We start from the raw sequence: 20,200 nt of genomic DNA, 5'->3' as shown, positions 1-20,200 counted from the left end.
TAACGGTCGACTGGCTATCAGTCAACACGTGTCTTCGACATGCAAGATCTTCAATTGTGAGACTTCCACGCGTCCTGTGAGAACTGCCAGAAAAACTGCCTGGAACTGCCTCTTAACTTCTACTGCCTCTCGACCTCCACTTCAGTTTCTGCAGCCAAAAATCCTTAAGTCTTCGCATCCTTTTGGTCTGGTCGAACGCTGAAGCCTCTGATCATCTTTCTAGTCGAACAGCTTCGACTACTAAGCATTACTTAGTCGAACCACTTCGACCCAAATGGCAATGTGATTATTTAATTGAGGCCCAATTACCAATTTAGGGCCTTTTTACCAAATTGAGGCCCAATTACCAATTTCGAGCCCCAGTTGCCCATTTATTAGTAAGTCGAAAACCCAGGGTAACAAATTGCCCCCCAAGCGACTTCTTTCGACTGACTTTAGGAAAGAGAAAAGATGGCGTTTCAGTTTTTTCTTGGGTTTCGACTTTTGTTACTTCCCATTACGCCATGATTACGTTTCATTTTCCCAGGCACTAATTATTACCTAAACGCTAGGTAATGGGCTATTAACTGCTCCCAGCTTGCTTGTGTTAGTTTCCAAGATATTTAATACGATTTTTGATCTTCTAACTTCCTTCCCCCACGTTTGTCTTGCTGAAGTAACTACACATTCTCTATATATAGCCTCATTCCTTCCACTTCTTTTTACATCTCCTTACGCACAACACCTTAAACTCTTTCATCTTTTCAATCTTTTCAAACTATGGCACAACCTTTAACAAATGCCAACATAAGATCCTGCATTAAGAAAGAATTTAAGCTTTCTGCAGAAGAGTTTGATGCGAATCATATCAATGCTCGTGCCCTCTATGCTAGCCAGGGGCTTGCATTTTATCCTGAAATTCTAGATGGAAACATCTATCCCTGCATGCTGATTGAGTTCTGGAGATTTGCATCTTTGCGCATAGATCCAGAAGGGAGGACCACTATAACCTCCACCATTCGAGGGGCTCATGTCATCATCACTCCCTCAACAATTTCTAATTTGTTGAAATGCAGCAATACCGGTGCAACGTTTGTTGACAATATTTTTGACATGAACACTTCTAATATGTTAAGGGATCTCATGGACAATGACCCCTTTTGTGCCAAAGTCATCAAAATTTGGCACCAACTTTTGGTATGCAACTTTCGTCCGCGCAAACATAATAAAAATAACATCATGGTGGAAGACTTGGAGTTCATTTCTTGTGCTCTTCAAGGGAAGAAAATCAACTTTCCTCTTTTGATTTTTAAACAACTCGTGGAAGCTGTCTCTTCGACGGTCTCTCGTCAAGGAATAGTGACTTGTCTTCCTTATGGAAGATTCTTGTCTTACCTATTTCTCAAGCAAGGTGTAGTGAGGAAAATGCGCAGGGCCGGGCGCATAGAGATGTTCGAAGCCGAAAGTCTGCCTCTACTATCTTTGGAGGACATCGACCAAAGAGTTCACTAATATTGGATATTTTAGTGGCTTTAGGGTTTGCCAGTTTTTTTTTCTTTTTTGTAATGACTGCGCCTTTTATGAAGGCACTTTTTGTAATGACTGGCCAAGACTTTTAGCCATTTTAATATAATCTCTTAGTTTCTATTCTCTTATTCGAATTTCTTGAAGTATAGGTTTATATTTTTTCAAATATTTACCATTTATCCTCAAGATTCGACCATCTGAATTTAGTTCTTCAATTTCATATGCATTGTTTGAAAACACTTGCAAAATTTTAAACGGTCCTTCCCAACTTGGGGACCATTTACCGAATAACTTATTCCTTTGATCCATGGGCAGAATAACTTTACATACATAATTACCTACCATGAATGTCTTCTCTTTGACTTTCTTGTTGTAAGCCTTCGCCACTTTTTCTTTTTGTCTTATTAACCTATCCAACGCTGTTAGCCTTTCTTCGTCTAATTCTACTAATTCATCTAACATCATATTCCAGTATTCGTCAGACGAGAGACTATTTTGTCTTTGAATTCTTGTCGACTGTAGATGAATCTCTGTAGGCAATACAGCATCATGCCCAAATGTTAAACGAAATGGGGTAGTTTTTATTGCTTCCTTTGGTGACGTTCGACAAGCCCAAAGGATTTGGTCGAGCGTTTGATGCCAATTTCTTGGCTTTTTTCCCACATGCTTCTTTATTAAATTTATGATAACTTTATTAGCAGCTTCGACCTGACCATTTGCCTGAGCATAATACGGAGTGGATGTTAGCAATTTAAATCCTGTCTCTGCTGCAAAAGCTTGCATCTTTCGACCAACAAAAACTGATCCTTGATCAGTAGTAATAGTTTCTGGAATCCCATATCTGTAGATAATGTGTTTTTGTATGAAACTGATCACTGCTTCTTGATCAGCATTGACTAGTGGGATTGCCTCTATCCATTTAGTAAAATAATCTATTCCTACTAAGATGAATCTTTGTTGCTTAGAAGACGCAGGTTTGATTTCTCCTATCAAATCCAAAGCCCATCCTCTAAAAGGCCAAGGTTTAATGATCGCATGCAATTCACTGGCTAGAACATGTTGAATACCTGAAAATTTCTGGCACTCTTGGCATCCTCTTGCATATTCAATACAGTCTTTTAGCATTGTCGGCCAATATAAACCTTGTCTAAACAACAACCATTTCATCTTATGACCTGATTGATGAGCTCCACAAACACCACTATGAACCTCTGACACAGCCAAATATGCTTCAGCTTCACTTAAGCATTTCAACAACACACCCTCAGCTGTTTTCTTGTATAAATCATTTCCTAATATCACATAGTTTAGAGCTCTGTATTTAATCTTTCGATCAGTTCCTCCGACTGGATTATTTAGGTAGTGGATCAATGGGTTCCTCCAATCAGCATCAGTCATATTGTCGATGGCAAAAATTTCCAAGGCATACAAATTTTCAATTTCAACATCATCATCTACCCCCTCGAATTTTGACGTCGACAATTGACCCAATTTATTTAATACTTCATGAGTTTCCTTGTTCTTGATCTCGACCATATCTTCCAACTTGTCTTTAGAAACTCTATACCCAGAAGCAATTTGTGCCAATTCATTGGCAATGTAATTGTTGGATCTTGGTACATGCAAGATCTCAACATGTTCGAAGCTTTCTAATAAGCGTATCACGATTGCATAATACATTATTAGATTTTCTTTAATGCACTTATACTCTTTTTTGATTTGTCGAATCACTAGTTCAGAATCACCTCGAATCTCAACCCGGGTTGCCCCTAAATCTATTAGGGCCTTCAAACCAGTAATCAAGGCTTCATATTCGACTTCATTATTAGAGCATACTTCTTTCATTTTATAATGAAACTTAGTTGGAAGTCCCTTAGGGGAAATAATTAGGACTCCAATGCCTGAACCATTTTTGTGACTAGAACCATCGAAAAACAATTTCCAGTTAGTTTGCTCGACTTGATTTACAGACAATTCGACTAACCCATGGTCGACTATAAAATCAGCCACAACTTGTCCTTTCATAGCTTTTAAAGGGACATATGTCAAGGAAAATTCAGTTAGCGCTAAGGCCCACTTACCAATTCGACTATGCAAAATTGGTTTAGACAACATATGTTTAATAATATCAAAATGAGAAGACACATACACATCAACAGGCTTTATATATTGCTTAAGTTTGTTACATGAGAAATACAAGCATAAGCATAATTTTTCAATATCATTATACCTAGTTTCAGCATCTACTAGGGTTCGACTTAGATAATATATGGCTCTTTCGACGCCATTATCATCTTCTTGGGCCAACATACTCCCAATTGTCGAGCCTGATGCAGCTATGTATAACTTCATACTTTTTGTCCTATTGGGAGGTAACAAAATAGGAGGCTTAGTTAAATAAGCTTTTATTTGGTCGAATGCCTGTTGATGTTCTTGTTCCCATTTGAATTGATCTTGGTTCTTGAGTTTCACAAGTGGTGAAAATATCTTCGTTTTGCCACTTAGATTTGAGATGAATCTCCTCAAGAAATTAATCTTCCCCAACAATGACTGGAGTTGTTTCTTTGTTTCTGGCGCCTTTAGCTCCAAGATTGCTTTCGTCTTATTTTGGTTTATCTCAATGCCTTTCTTGTGAACCACGAAGCCTAGGAAATCCCCTGCATGTACACCAAAAGCACATTTTAAAGGGTTCATTTTGAGTCCATATTTCCTCATACGTTCAAAAGATTGTCGAAGATGGTCTAAGTGACCATTTTCAGAGTTAGATTTTATTACAATATCATCAATATAAACCTGCATAAACTTGTCAATAAAATCATGAAACATGGAATTCATGGCTCGTTGGTATGTAGCTCCAGCATTTTTTAAACCAAAAGGCATTACCACCCATTCATAAGTTCCTAAAGCACCTGGGCATCGAAACACCGTCTTAGGTACATCTTCGTCAGCTATAAAAATTTGGTTATAACCTAAATATCCATCCAATAAACTGAGATATTCAAATCCGGCTGCAGAGTCGACTAACATTTCAGCAACTGGCATGGGATATTCATCTTTAGGAGTAGCCTTATTTAAATCTCTGAAATCTATGCATACACGAAGGCTACCATTTTTCTTTATGACAGGCACTATATTAGCTAACCATTCGACATACCTCGCAGTTCGAATAAACTTGCTTTTCAGCAATCTCTCAATTTCTATTTTGATTTTTTCCATAACCTCTGGCGCAAATCTTCTAGGAAGCTGCTTGATAGGTTTTTTCCCTGGGTTTAGTGGTAGTCGATGTTCCACCACATGTCGACTTAAACCAGGCATTTCATTGTAATCCCATGCAAAACAATCTTTGTATTCTTTCAAAAGTCGAATCAACTTGGTCTTTAGGTCACTTGTAAGCCTTGTACTTACATAAGTAGGCCTTTTAATGACTCCATCACCTAAGTCAATTTCCTCAAGAGGATCTTGAGCTTGCATCCTTTTTACCGATCCTGATGGATCCATTTCGAAACCTAAAGGTTCGTCATCGTATATCCCGTCAAGTCGTTCGACTTGGTGATCGACTTCTTGATCGTTTTCATTTTTTACTATCATGGCCTCAATCGTCATATTTTTCTCTAGTTCGGCTTCTAAAGCCGCTTTTTCTTTGTTCTCGGCCAAATAGGCCGTTATTCGAGCCAGGTATTCTGACTCAGTGGTCATCGTCTTTGATTGTTGTCCTCTGCTCTGGAGGACTTTCATGGTTCAATGGTTCATTAGGATCTTCTTTATTCCAAATGAAACCATAATTTGGGTCTAAGTTCAGATACTTAGACACACTTTCATCAGAAGGATATACATCTTCTGCTTTGTAGCAAGGAGCTACATTTGCCAAATGCTGGTCGAAGTGTCTGCGACCACTTTCAGTTTTGTAATAACTTTGGTTAGCTTCAATATTTTCCACTATACCATCTGACCTCCAAATGGCCACACGCTGATGTAAGGTGGAAGGAACTGCCCCAATACCATGGATCCATTCTCGACCCAACAGCAGTTTAAAATTTGCCTGCGATGCAATCACCATGAAGACGGTTGACCTGACAGACGAACCAACAGCTAGTTTTACTTGAATTACTCCAAGTATTCCACTTGTCTTGCCCTCATAATTCGACAGTACCATATTATGGGGTCTTAAGTCTTTATCCGACTTTCCCACTTTCTGAAGTGAAGAATAGGGCATTAAGTTTACAGCAGCCCCACCATCGACAAACACTTTGTTTATTGGAACACCATCCACTTTCGCCCTTATGAATAAAGGCTTCAAATGATACATCATTCCTCAACCTGGCCTCTCGAACACAGCCTTTTGCTCTTCTACCACTCCTTTTCCCATCACATAGTAACAAACAGGTGTTTCTTCCACATTCTCGTCAGGAAAAAAATCATCTTCATTCTCAGATACCTCAGAGATTCTGTCGAACTCAGCCGGGAGTACAGAAACAATCCCACAATCGATTAGCAATTCATCTGACTCTATGTCAAAGTTATCATCGACTTCTTCGTCTGATAGTGGAGAATACTCAGGCTCTTTTTCTGTATTGGGGATTGGAGCATCGTCGTCGACCAATTCTTTGATCAATTTCTTTCCTAGGATCATCCCAGCAGCTAATCTTTCATTTGCTATTTTAGCCTGCTCCTCAATCAACTTTCTATGAAAGGGTTTTGACTGATAGTGAGAAAATCCTGCCTGCACCATTTTCGAACCTTCTTGTCCATTCTTGTGGCTTCTTTGGTAATGTCTCCACTGCGTTCGAGTCATGGGGTTCTTTCCTTTGTAGTTTGGAGATATGTAATCTTTTCTTTTAGATCCACTATCAGTCCAAGAACCTTCAGCATTGGTTCCATCGCCTTGAATCTGCCATTCTGGGCGTTTACCTCTGAAGTTAATGGGTTTCACCCATTTGTCTTCAGGGACATCCGTCTTAGGACGGAAAGTCCTTGGTTTTTCAAACATCTTCCTGTATTCTCCAGCCCTTCGACCACTGTTTTCTCCTGTATACATGAATTGACGATTCTTGCCTCGACGAGGGTCGAACCTCACTTTGTTTGCAGCATCGACATTGAGAACAGCATCACACCTTGGGCATAATCCAACTTGAGAGTTGTTATTGTGGCATCTCTCAAGGAATTTCAAAAGACTCTCTTTTGGTTCAGGATAAACCATGTTCAAAACTTTGCCATCAGTAGCGCCGTTTTGCTTTCTAACGAAACCATCAGTAGTCTCGACCATCATCACATCAGCAAGCTCAGTATAGTGAGCCTCTTCGACTTGCAAAGGATCAGTATCAACTTGCATTGATGACTTTGGCTTTTCTCCAAACTGTAACCTTCCTTCTTTCAAAGCTTTTTGCACTAAATCCCTGAAAAGGACACATTGAGAAGTTTTATGACCCAAGAAATTATGAAATTTACAAAATCCTCTTTTTTTCTTTTGTTCAAGAGGAGGATTTTTAAGTCCCGGGGGTACTATGATTTGCCCATCAGAAACCAACAAATCAAATATTTCATCACATTTTGTTATATCAAATGAATACGTTTTACTAGAAAATTTTTCATTCTTACTTTCAACCAGATTTTTATCTTTTGAAGGTTTAAGCAATTTACAGATATATGGTGGTCCTGGCTTTAATTCAGCCACGTTGACCTCTCCCTCTTCGTATTCACTGTCGCTATTAGAGTCGAACTCACTTGTAGTAACATAAGCTATTTTTTCTTTCTTATGATATTTACTAGCTCTGGCTTTTTCAGCTTTTAGCCTTTCGACCTGGCATACTCTATCTGTCAGTTGTGCCATGTCTCTCAAATGTTGGGTGTCTAATTTCTTCCTTATGGAATAATCTAACCCACCTGCAGCCATTTCGACTAACTCATGTTTAGGAATTTGTGTAAAACATCTAGCTTTCAGTAACCTAAAACGGTTTAGATAGTCATCGACTGGTTCTGTATCCTTTCGTCTAACTCCAGCTAATTCTTTCAAGTTGATTTTCGACTGTCCCATATAAAATTGTTCATGAAACAATCGTTCTAATTGGTTCCATGAGAACAAAGATTGGGGAGATAAGGTCGTGAACCAAGTAAATGCATTTTTCGTTAAAGAACTTGGAAAATACTTCATCTTTAGATTTTCATTGTTTGCTATTTCTCCAGCCTCTGTCTGGAACCTAGCAATATGTTCGACCGTCGACTCGCCAGTCTCACCAGCAAATTTGGTGAATTTTGGGACTTTCCACCCCTAGGCAATTCTGTTTGCCTTACATATTCTGACAACGGGGAAACGAAATTTGGTCTATGCAAACCTACATTTATTCCATTCTGAACTAAAATTTGTTCAACCACATTAGAGATATTATTGTGTCCAATATTGACATCTTGCTGGATGTTCCTAAGAACCTGGTCGGCATCTTGATGCCTTTGTACTATTCTAGGGATCTCTGGCTCAATTTGATCTCCTTGTCCTATAGGTTCGACCCCTCTCACATTCGACCCTTGAGTAGTCGAAAGGTTTGGTTGTGGGGGCGCTCCAAAGAAATCTGCAATTCTGGCCATTTGTCCCGCCAATATTTCATAACTTTGATTCGTGTTATTTATCATGGGAGTAAAAATAGTTCCCATTTGTTGAGTAAGGGCATTCACCATTTCATGATTACTTTCGTCCATTTGTTGTCGAATTGACAACATTGACGTAGTACTTAAAGATGACAAAACCTGGTGATTATATCCTATGCCTATAGGTCGACCCCCTGGATTTGATGTGCTTGTAGCCATCATGCTGTCAGAATATAATGAAGGATTTGTATGCAAACCTTGCATCATAGATGTGGGCATTCCAAACTGAGGGTTAAAACCTGGTGGAGGCATCATTCCATGAAACGGCGGTCGTAATGGATTCAACGGTGACCGTACATTCGTTGGTGATGATACCATTATTGCTGTCGTCGATCCACCAGTATTTGTTGTTCCCACTGGGGATGAATCTGCGGCATTTTGTGGTGTTGCTCCGGTTAGAACACCTCCTTGATTTCCAGAAAGATCAGAATTATTTGTATTAACTTCAGCCATGTTAGTTAATTTCCGACCACTTCTTAATATCATACATAACTATTGTACTAACAAATATAAAACAAACAGCAATTGACGGGTCCCACTGGGCGTGCCAATTTGTTTACCCAGAAAAATGGTAAACAAGCGCTAGTTTCCTTTTTAAAGGTTACTTTTGCGGAATCAACTAGAATACTCCAGGACTAATTGCTTTATTTTGTTATATTATGTGTATCTGATTTGTATTAAATGTAAATAGTGACTTTAACGTAAAAGTAAGCATTGAAATTAAAGGCTTTAAAGTAAATCAAAGCAATAAAAAAGGCAGTAAATGTGCACTGAAAGATAAAATGTAATGTAAAATGATTGCATTTAATTAAACTGGTACGCATACGTACATTCCAAAGTTGCACTCGTTACTCATTGCGCAGAGATTTGATTTTACTCGTGTTTATGTAGAAAATGCGGACCTCTAACTATTCCTATGAAACTTGCTTAAATAGAAAAATAAAATAACTACTACTAACGGTCGACTGGCTATCAGTCAACACGTGTCTTCGACATGCAAGATCTTCAATTGTGAGACTTCCACGCGTCCTGTGAGAACTGCCAGAAAAACTGCCTGGAACTGCCTTTTAACTTCTACTGCCTCTCGACCTCCACTTCAGTTTCTGCAGCCAAAAATCCTTAAGTCTTCGCATCCTTTTGGTCTGGTCGAACGCTGAAGCCTCTGATCATCTTTCTAGTCGAACAGCTTCGACTACTAAGCATTACTTAGTCGAACCACTTCGACCCAAATGGCAATGTAATTATTTAATTGAGGCCCAATTACCAATTTAGGGCCTTTTTACCAAATTGAGGCCCAATTACCAATTTCGAGCCCCAGTTGCCCATTTATTAGTAAGTCGAAAACCCAGGGTAACATGTGGCAGCTTCCTTCTTTCTCATTCGTCCACGCATGCCTTGTGGGTCCCAGCTTGGACTTTGAATGTCTGACTGATCGCATGCTCTGATTTCCATGTGACTATGATGTAACCTCATCCCACAGCCCTTGGATCCTCTCAGCTTTCCATCCAACGCTCTCAGCCTTGCAGACCCACCATACACCTCACAAATTAACCACACAGGATCACTGTTTTTAATATTTTTAATTTCTTTTTATTTTCTTTATAAAATTAATTTAAAATACTTTTAAAAATCCAAAAAATATTTTATTTTTAGTTTTAAGTTGATAAAATATTATTTTAATTTTTGACATAAAAATATTTTATTTTTCTTCATAATTAATTTATTTTGCTTAATTAATTAGTAATTATGTAAATATTGCTTTTTAATTATTTTCAACCAATCAAAAAACTCCAAAAATATTTTCCTTTTAGATTTATGTTTATATTCTTATAATCTAATTTTTGACATAAAAAAGAATATTTTTCTTGTTAAGTTTAATTATTTGTATAATTATTTGTTTAATTAGCTTGTTAATTAACTTAAAATCAATTCCGAAAAATCAAAAAAAAAAAAGAATTAGGTTTAATGTGTTTTAGATTTAAGATTTTGTCATTTTATTTTCTCTTAACCTAATTATACTTTCAAAATATCTCTTTTATTATTGTGTAAATTTTTCACAATTTCAGGTTTATTTTTGTATATTATTTGATATTATTTCTTATCTTTTTCTTTGTCCCGAATCGGAATAAAAGATCAAATATGGAAGAGATTGTATGTAGTTGATTTAAGACTTTTGGAAATTTATCGTGTAGTCCCTATGATTCTATCAAGCTTCTGATAAATTTTCATTAACTTTAAATCTGAGATCATCATTCACTCACCATCGATCTTCACTAACATCGTGGATATACTTGACTAGCTTCAAGATGATTCGCGTGCTAACATACTAACAATTGACTTTAATTTCCGCATTTTATTATAATGTTCTTTATATTTCTTGTTTTATGCTTTATTTTATCATTCATCATATTTATGTTTATGTTATTTTCTCTTTGTCCATTTGGACGTATTATTTATGTATATGTTATTTTCTCTTTGTCCATTTGGACGTATTGTTTATGTTTCTGTTATTTTCTCTTTGTCCATTTGGACGTATTATTTATGTTTATGTTATTTTCTCTTTGTCCATTTGGACGTATTATTTATGTTTATTTTATTTTCTCTTTATCCATTTGGACATATTATTTATGTTTCCGCTATTTTCTCTTTGTCCATTTGGACGCATTGTTTATGTTTCCGCCATATTCCTTTTGTCCACTTGGACCATATTTTTACCTTTGAGCTAAAACATTAATAATCAAGATAAAATTTAAAAAAAACACTTTGCACCCTTGCCATCATTTAAGAAAAGTATTAAACACATGGGAAAGATCTTATAAATTGAGAGTAGGTAACTCCTAATTGCTTGCTCAAACACTTTCATTTCCAAAACTTCTCATCTATTTTCAAAACTTTCATCTGGTATTTGAAGGGCATTATTCCCGGTGAAACTCTTCAGAATCCTATGTGACCTAGTGTCCATCTTCACTTCTTCTATTTTCAAATCAATAAGCATTTAAACAAAAGTGAGCTAAGAAATTAAGAGCCCATGGATAACCATGGATACAAAGGGTGCTTAAAACCTTCCCTTTGTATAACCAACCCCCCGAACCCAAAATCTGTCAAAAGGTCTTTCCTGTTCTTTTATGCCTTTCCTAAATATTGGACAAAATAAAAGTCGGTGGCGACTCTTAAAACAAAAAAAAAACCCGCAAACAAACTTTTTTTTAGTATGCGGAAATTAAAAAAAAAAAGAGATAAGAGTCAGTTCGCAAAAAAACCGAGTTACACCCCCTCTTCTTTTTTGCATTGCTGAGGATGTGCTCGGTAGAAATCTATCTAAATTGGTGGCTGATGGACATATCAAGGTCATGAAAGCATCTAGGACGGTCACGATCCCTTCGCACTGTTTTTATGTAGGCGACATAATGATTTACTGCACTGGAAGAATCTCTAATCTACAGGCACTAAAACATCTTTTTACTAGATATGCTCTAGCATCCGGCCAAGTGATCAATCCAAATAAATCTACGATTTTCTTTGGAAAGGTACCTCAGGCTCGAAGGATTAACATTCTTTAGCTTATTGGCTTTCGTCATGGAGTTTTCCCGTTCATTTACCTTGGTTTTCCTATTTTCAAAGGTAAACCCAAGAAGGCTCACTTCCAAGCCTTACTTGACAGAGTGAAATTCAAATTAGCTGCATGGAAAGCCTCTCTTATGTTTATTGCAGGCCGTATCCAACTAGTGAAATCTGTAATACAAAGCATGTTGGTTTATTCCATAACTTCCTACTCCTGGATAGCCAGTCTCATTAAACAGGTTCAACAATGGATGAAGAATTTTATTTGGTCTGGAAATTTTCAGCAAGTCAAGATGGTGACAGTTTCTTGGTCAAAAGTCTGTAGACCTTATCTAGAAGGGAGTCCTGGCATTCGGTCTTTAGCAACTTTAAATGAGGCTTCAAATCTTAAGTTATATTGGGATTTTCTCAATTCTAACGAGGATTGGGCTGTGATTTTTAGAAGCAGGGCTATTAGAGATGCAAGATGAATTAGTCATTATATCTATTCATCAATTTGGAGAGGAATCAAACAGGAATACCAAGTGGTTAGAGACAACTCTAGAATGCTTATTGGAAATGGTATGAACACTAAATTTTGGCTTGATCTTTGGTGTGGGGAGCAAAGGTTGGTGGATTATTTGCTTGGTGGTTTGGCGTCTTATGCATAATAAGCTTCCGATATGAACTGGTCCTAGATGGAGGTTAGACTACAATTTGATACGGTCCCAGACTTATGGAAGCTGTGCGATATGAACTGGTCCCCATAGGGTAAGATAGTTATTCAATCAGCTTTAGTCAACACAATCTATTCCATTTGGAATTGTCGAAACTTGGCTACATTTTAGTCCAAACAAACTTCTTGGCAGAATGCTACAACGATAATCAAAACTAATGTCTAGCTTTTGGGGCATCATACTAGGAAGAAATTTAGGAACTTAGGATCCAACTTTTGCATTATCAAAAAATTCGATATTGCAATCCATCCGCCTCGTGCTCCAAATATTGTGGAAGTCTTTTGGTATACGCCACAATCTAATTGGATGAAAGTCAATACGGATGGATCTGCAACCTCCTCATCCTCTACTTGTCCATGTTTACTCAGAAACTCAAATGCGAATTTTGTGGCCAGCTTCATTGAAAACCTGGGTCGTCGCAATGCCTTTTATGCAAAACTGGCAGGGGCTATAAGAGCAATTAAGATTTCTTATGCTAAGCTCTGGTATCAGCTTTGGTTGGAAACAAATTCGGTATTAGTTGTCAAAGCCTTCTCCAATTCTACCTCCATTTCGTGGGATATAAGGCATATATGGGATAATTGTAAACAAATGTCTGAGACTATGCACCTGGTAGTGTCTCATATCTTTCGCGAGGGTAACGTTTGTCCGGACACGTTAACAAATGAGGGGTTAAATCTTGTGGGTTATAGTTACTCTTCGGAAATGCCCGTCTCTATTTGTTGTAGTCTTAGTAGAAACAAGTTAGGATTTCCTAACTTTCAATTTACGTCCTGAGGGTGGTTTTGGCCTAGTCCTCCCCCTTCTTGTTTGGCTCCATTTTTTTTCTTATCAATTTTATTAACCTTTAAAAAAATTATAGTAGAGAAGAAATAAAAAATAGTAATAATTTTTTAATATGAATAAAAAAATTACAATTCTTCTTATTCTATTTGTATATAATATTTATGTAAAAATAATTAATTTTTAATTTTAAAGTATTATGACTCAATAATTTAATACATAACGCTTTTACATTATTATCTCTTAAAAGTTATAATTTTACGAAAGTTGTAGAGTGAATAAAATTGCCTCTTTTCAAACAAAATGATATATTTTTCTTAAAATAAATATGATTTTTTGATTTCTAAATAATTAAAATATTGATAATAATTATATTGTAATATTTTTTAAAATTAATAAAATATAAATATTTTATATTATATTTTAGTTATAGTTAACTATTTTGATAATATAATTATTTTAATATATATTTTGAAAATATTTTGACTATTTTTTTCATTTTATTTAAAGTTATTACTATATTTACGCAAAATATATTATTTTACAATATTAAATTACACGTATATTTTATACAATTTATATAAATAATAATTAAAATAATATTTTATCTTAAAGCATTATAACTAATTAATTTAATGCGTTACATTTTTATATTATTAACTCACATAAGTTACTATTTCTATAAAGTGGTATAGTCAATAGAATTAACCTTATTTACTACTATATTTATAATCGACCAATAATTTACAAGTTACATCATAGTTATCAACAATTACAAAGACAAACAATTGTCTACATTCATTCAGTTTAGACGATTTCAGAGAAAAAATTATTTTATTCATCAAGAAATAAAATAGTAATTCACCCCTGTAATGTTAGCGAATTTTGCTTTTCCCCCCTCTCTACCTTTTGGCAACGGTTTTTTCAAAAAAACCGTTGCCAAAACATGCCTTTGGCAACGGTAAGGGGTAAACCAAAACACGCTCATATTACAGGGGGTAAACTCATATTAACCCTTTATTATATTGGAGAATTAAACATATATTATCTCTTTCATATTATTTTTCATGTAAACCTCATACATATATGTTTAAATAATACAAAGTGGTGTCATAAATATGGTACATGAAAGTCATACATAAGCAACATGATTAGAGTAAGTATTAGTACAAAATTCAAAAGTCGAATACATCATGGCCCAAAATACATCATCTGATGGTACTGATACATAATCTGCAACAAAATAAAGCTAAAGAGCTCAAAACACAACAGAAACTCCGCCACTGAAATATCTCCAAGCCAACTAAGACATCTTACCCTTGACTTTTTCCTGCCTTGAACTACATGTAAATAATTAACAATAATGGGGGTGAGATTACTAAATCTCAGTGAGTCCCCCTATCTCATGGATCCTCTCGGCTATATAAAGTACATAATCTTATTCGGACCATACCATCAATCTGAGGTTTCTATACCAATCATATTCAGGAATACAAAAGCAATATGTGACACAAGATTAGGAGATCCCTTGGCCACCCAATCCCATAATGTCAAAATTCATATGAAGTTAGAATTAAACAACATATACATACTCGTACCCGTGTACTAAGTGAATTTTGAAGTAGTATATGCCTTCCTATCTAGGCCACAAAAGCACATCCTTGGTAAGTATCCATGTGTATAATGCCAAGAAACTACACAAGCCCATCGCTCGATGAATCATGTGAGTATTCAAGTGAATTATGCCGCCATGGCTACACAAACATACTTTTCGTGAGTATCCAAGTGCACATTGCCTATATGGTTGCATAAGCACACCAATCAATAATGCACATCTACATGGCTACACAAGCACACCAACCAAGTGATTTACGCCTACATGGCTACAGAAGCACATCGGTAGTGAGTATCCAAGTGTATAACACCTACATGGCTACACAAGCACACCAATCGATACCTCAAGTGAGTATCCAAGTGAGTAATACGCCTTGTTAGCCCCTATAAGCACACCTAAGGTGAGTATCCGAGTGATTAATATGCCTCTTCAGATCTCACAACTACTCTAATCGATAGCTCATATGAGTATCCAAATGATTTACCACCTAGTAGTTTAGGCCCACTCCTTCATTCAAACATACCAACAAAACCACATATGAACATCCAAACAGAACAAATGGAAAACAAGGTAAGAAGCGGAAAGACATCAAGGCCTCCACTATGTTATATTACTATATGTTAGCTTTACAACATAAAAGACGGTGTCCCGTTGCGAGTTACGGAACTAAAACTGCATTTAGAAATAAACAAGGAAAATTCAGCTTTATAGGCTCGCTTAGCGAGGTCCAAGCGAGACCGTCCAAAATTGAAACCACTACTACAAAAAATCCATACCATAACGGTTGGAAAAGGGATACCACAATGCCTAACCAACCGTTGTAAGGTAATGAGTGTTTGTATGTCAGGTAATCTCCACCATGCTCGCGAGATTGTGATTATAAGTCAGGACGCACACTATATATCACAACGGTTACACTTATCAACTATTGTGATATATATATATATATATATATATATATATATATATATATATATAGGTATTGGGTTCGAAACCCAACAACAACAATTTATTTGGAATATAAATAACATTTCATCACGGTTACAATAGATAACCGTTGTGAAAAGTATGCAGAGTTTATTATATAGACAAAATACTCATTTTGGTCCCTTAACTATACCCTTAGATTCAGTTTGGTCCCTTAATTTTTTTTCGTGTCACTCTGGTCCCTTAACTTTCAAAATGTTTCATTTTAGTTCTTTTTGTCTAATTAGCGACGGAAATTTTTCCTGTTATATATTATGTAGATTACTTGTTTTTTCATAGACATCACTTAAGAAATACAACCATTCAAGTTGATGAAGAAGTTTATAATTTGAAAATTAAACTATTCTTAAAAAACAACTTAAACAAACCACTATTTTTCGAAGTGCATGTATGTCACAACTCATATCTTGCTCTTTAACATTTAGAATATGGTTCAATGGCCTAATTCCTTCATGGCATAGATTCTTTTGCTTCTAGTTTAATTTGAATAGCATCAATTTATTTCCAAGTCTACCTCATAATCCTCACTTATCATGATAATTGTGACGATGACTTATCATCATAACAATCATGGTGATAAGTGATGACAATGAGGTAGACTTGGCAAATAAATTTATGTTATTCAAATTAAACTATAAGAGAAGATATAGATACAATGAAGGAATCAGGTCACTGAATCACATTCTATAGGTTAAAGAGTGTGATATGAATTATGAGACAAATGCAAACCGGAAACATTGATTGATATAAGTTGGTTTTTAAATACAACTTAATTTTCAGATTATAAGTTTCTATGTCAATTTAAATGAATATATTTTCAGTGGGTTAGTGAAACAAACAATCTACATACGATATATATAATAAAATCAACTTGATCTTCTGTCAATCTGCATAAGAATTTAAAGAACAAAACATTACTAAGTCACAAGAAAGCCTCTTTCTTGTGGCTTATCAATATTTCGTTCCTGTTTTATGAACACTAATCAACAACAATAGCAAACATCAACATTTATCAACATCACAATAATAACATACAACAACATTCAAAAACATACTTTTTATAAACAAAACACTGACAACATACACAACATACAACAACATAAGATATAATAAAATGTTTCAAGAACACACCTTTTATTGAAAACCATCGTGGAACTGGAATCAATCATGAAGTTCATCTAGTTTATGATGCTATGAAAAAGAAATACAAGGTGGATGAATTTTACACAATAGCTTCATACGTCTTGTATTATTTTTCATTGCAACACAAACCATATGTACTATAGCAAAAGTATGTGTGTTGTTAAGGTGGTATTTTTCATTCACTTTTCCTATAAGTAAAAAAACACCATGACATTAACAACATTACATGGAATATTCACCGAATGAAAAAAATGAGAAACCGTTTTTTAACAAGAAACATAAACAAAATCGAAGCATAAGTTTAATGAACGAACATGAAGGTAGCGATTAGGGAAGACAAAGCAGAAGGTTGCAGTATGTGTGATGAGTGACATGGATGTTAGGGTTTTCTTTAGAGAGACAAGAGTGAAATGTGTTAGGGTTTTTGTAACACCCTACTTTCCCCGCTAGTTATTTATAAACATATTTATAAACTTAATAAGAAGAACAGTAAAGTAGGATGCCTCATCCCTTAAAATTCACAATATAGCATATTTGCATAAAACATCTCTTTATAAAATATGCAGCAAAATATAGAATTCAAATTTAATTTATGGCATTAAAGCCTTATCACAATAACTTCCACCTCAATATGGTCCAATAATAATATCAAATATGATACGTAACCAAATAAAATTAAAACAAAATATAACAAATTCCCATCTCCGGTATTACGTATCAGAGTGACTCCTAAGACTCGATCAATAGTAACACAAGCATCTAAGAACTACTTAGGTACCTGATTATTTGTACTCCCAGAGGAGCACAGACAACAGAAAAAGGGGGTGAGAATTTCATTCAAATAATTAAATGGTAAATCACATGCTAAGGAGTAGTATTCACACACAATCACAACAAAAGGATCATTCTCATCACAACACACTGTACTTTCACTAAGCCAAATCCACATTTATTAATGTATGCAACGTGACTTACTATCATGACTCTATACATGCGCTACCAACACAACTAATACAGTTCGTTTATTACGAACCTGATTCTCGTCAAAATCTGGATAAGCCATACGCGTTCCCTTAGACTACCACTTATCTCCATTCAACTTCCATAAGGAGTCCGGATAATACTAGGCACCCCTCATGGATTCCCACCTGGCTCATCTCCACATAACACGACACAATGATGCATGACATACAAACATGCACAATTCGGTATAATGTTGTTCATAACACGATCCACATTGATCACACGTGAGCTACATGCTCATCGTAATTCCCTCCCAGAATTACATTATTCACACTAGAATGCACATCAGTTAAGGATTCCACAATATTAGCATTCAAGCCTCGCATCCACTCTAAGTCCCCGTAATACTCACCTATTTCACTTACTCAACATACATCTAAATTATTCTTTAATTATCTAAGACACTTTTACTCTTAGGGATCATTGGTAAATTATGTTGCATGCGAAATCGGGAAAGAAACCGCAAAAACTGGAAAATTTCTACACAGGTCTGTTCATACGCGTATGACGTTGCTCCATACGCGTATTCCCTTATTCCCTTGCCTATCCTTACGCGTACTACCCACGCCTTAAGAGTATAAACAGAGGTAGTTTTCTCTTCAAAACTCCCTTCATACACCCCCATACGCGTAATGATCCCTCCTTTTACGCGTACTTTATGCGTTCCAGCAGCAGGGCATGCTGCCATGGGGACAGGGCGCATAACATACGCGTAACGGCCCTTGGAAGTCCCCTTAATACTCGTAATTCCCCCTTGCATATGCGTATGGGCAGTCCTGCACAAAAAAAAGTTATTTTCGCATCAGTACACTTTTCCCCCATTAGAGCGCTTCTAAGTTCCCAAAATCAATCCAAACAGTCTCCCACTCAGTTTCTATCAACCTATAATTATTTTACATCGTCTATCTATCAACAATCAATGATTCTCACACCAATTAACATGCCCACAATCTCATATTTCATCACCAATGCATTGTTCATCAAGAACTCATCAAAACATAATTTTTACAGCAACAATTCAACATATTCATGAGTTTATCGTCACTATAATCAACCACATAAACTCAATTACGAATTTCAATCACAATCTATGCACAAACATATTCAAATTCCACATGGAAAACACACATATACCTAATAGGGGAAGGAACTCTCACTACCCTCTCATGTTCAAACACCTTTAATTGAACCAATTCTCCCCCTTACCTCAATTCCAAGCTTTGGTTTCCTTTCACAATGGTAAAATTGCTTAATATCTCTTGTTTGCCCTAGTTCTCCTCTTTCTCTTTTCACGTAGAATGTTTTCTAACTTCCCTGTTCTCTCTCTATATTCCTTAATTCTTATTATTCTAATTATTATTTAATAACCCCAATAATACTAATAATAATAATATAAATGATAATAATAACCTATGTTATCTATTATTAATATCCCATTATTATTATTATATTATTTTAATTCTACCTCAATAATTAACTAACCCCTTAAACTTACACTCTACCCTTGCACTAGTACCCTTGACGCCCCCACAACAAAACTCAATTATTAAAAGTATACATCGAATGGCTAAATATTTAAATGTAGTGTTACAGTTTTCTTTCGAGAGAAACGACTGTTGTGTACTGAGCGATAGATACTTTCGCTTATATACTAAAAAATATCACTTTTCATCATGGTTGACACGATGAACCGTGATCATCCTCAAAAGGACATTTTAAAGATCCAACACTTAAGACCCTCTTCGGATCCTTCGACTTCAACAATAACTTGCATAAATCGATCGATGTAAGACCTCAAGTTTTCCTTCTTTCCCAAGACGATCCCGCTCAAAACGAATTTTGTCACTGGCTACCTCTTTGAGCTATGAGGCGTGTAGAAAATCGCTTACAAAAATTGGTCAATGATACAATGCTCTTGTCCGAAAATCCATTAAACCACAACCTGGCGGGTACGATCAGATTTAATGCAACTAATTTGCATTTGGATGCTTCATCGACGTTGAAGTAATTCAGTTGATCGTTGACGACTTGCAAGTGCTCTTCTGGACTCCTTTCCCATCATACTTTCATAACTTGTTCATGAATTTTAATATCTTGCTTTTTGAAATCCCGATACACATTGGATGCTTCGGTTGCACCTTCCCAATTGACTCTTACTTGAACCGGGAAAGAAGCATGGCTTTCTCGGTATCCCCTGAGGATTTAAGGAGGAGTTTGATGCTTCGTA

Source organism: Vicia villosa, unplaced genomic scaffold (assembly GCF_029867415.1).
Source record: "Vicia villosa cultivar HV-30 ecotype Madison, WI unplaced genomic scaffold, Vvil1.0 ctg.002988F_1_1, whole genome shotgun sequence".
Classification (NCBI taxonomy): Eukaryota; Viridiplantae; Streptophyta; class Magnoliopsida; order Fabales; family Fabaceae; genus Vicia; species Vicia villosa.
Note: the sequence above shows the minus strand (reverse complement) of the source record.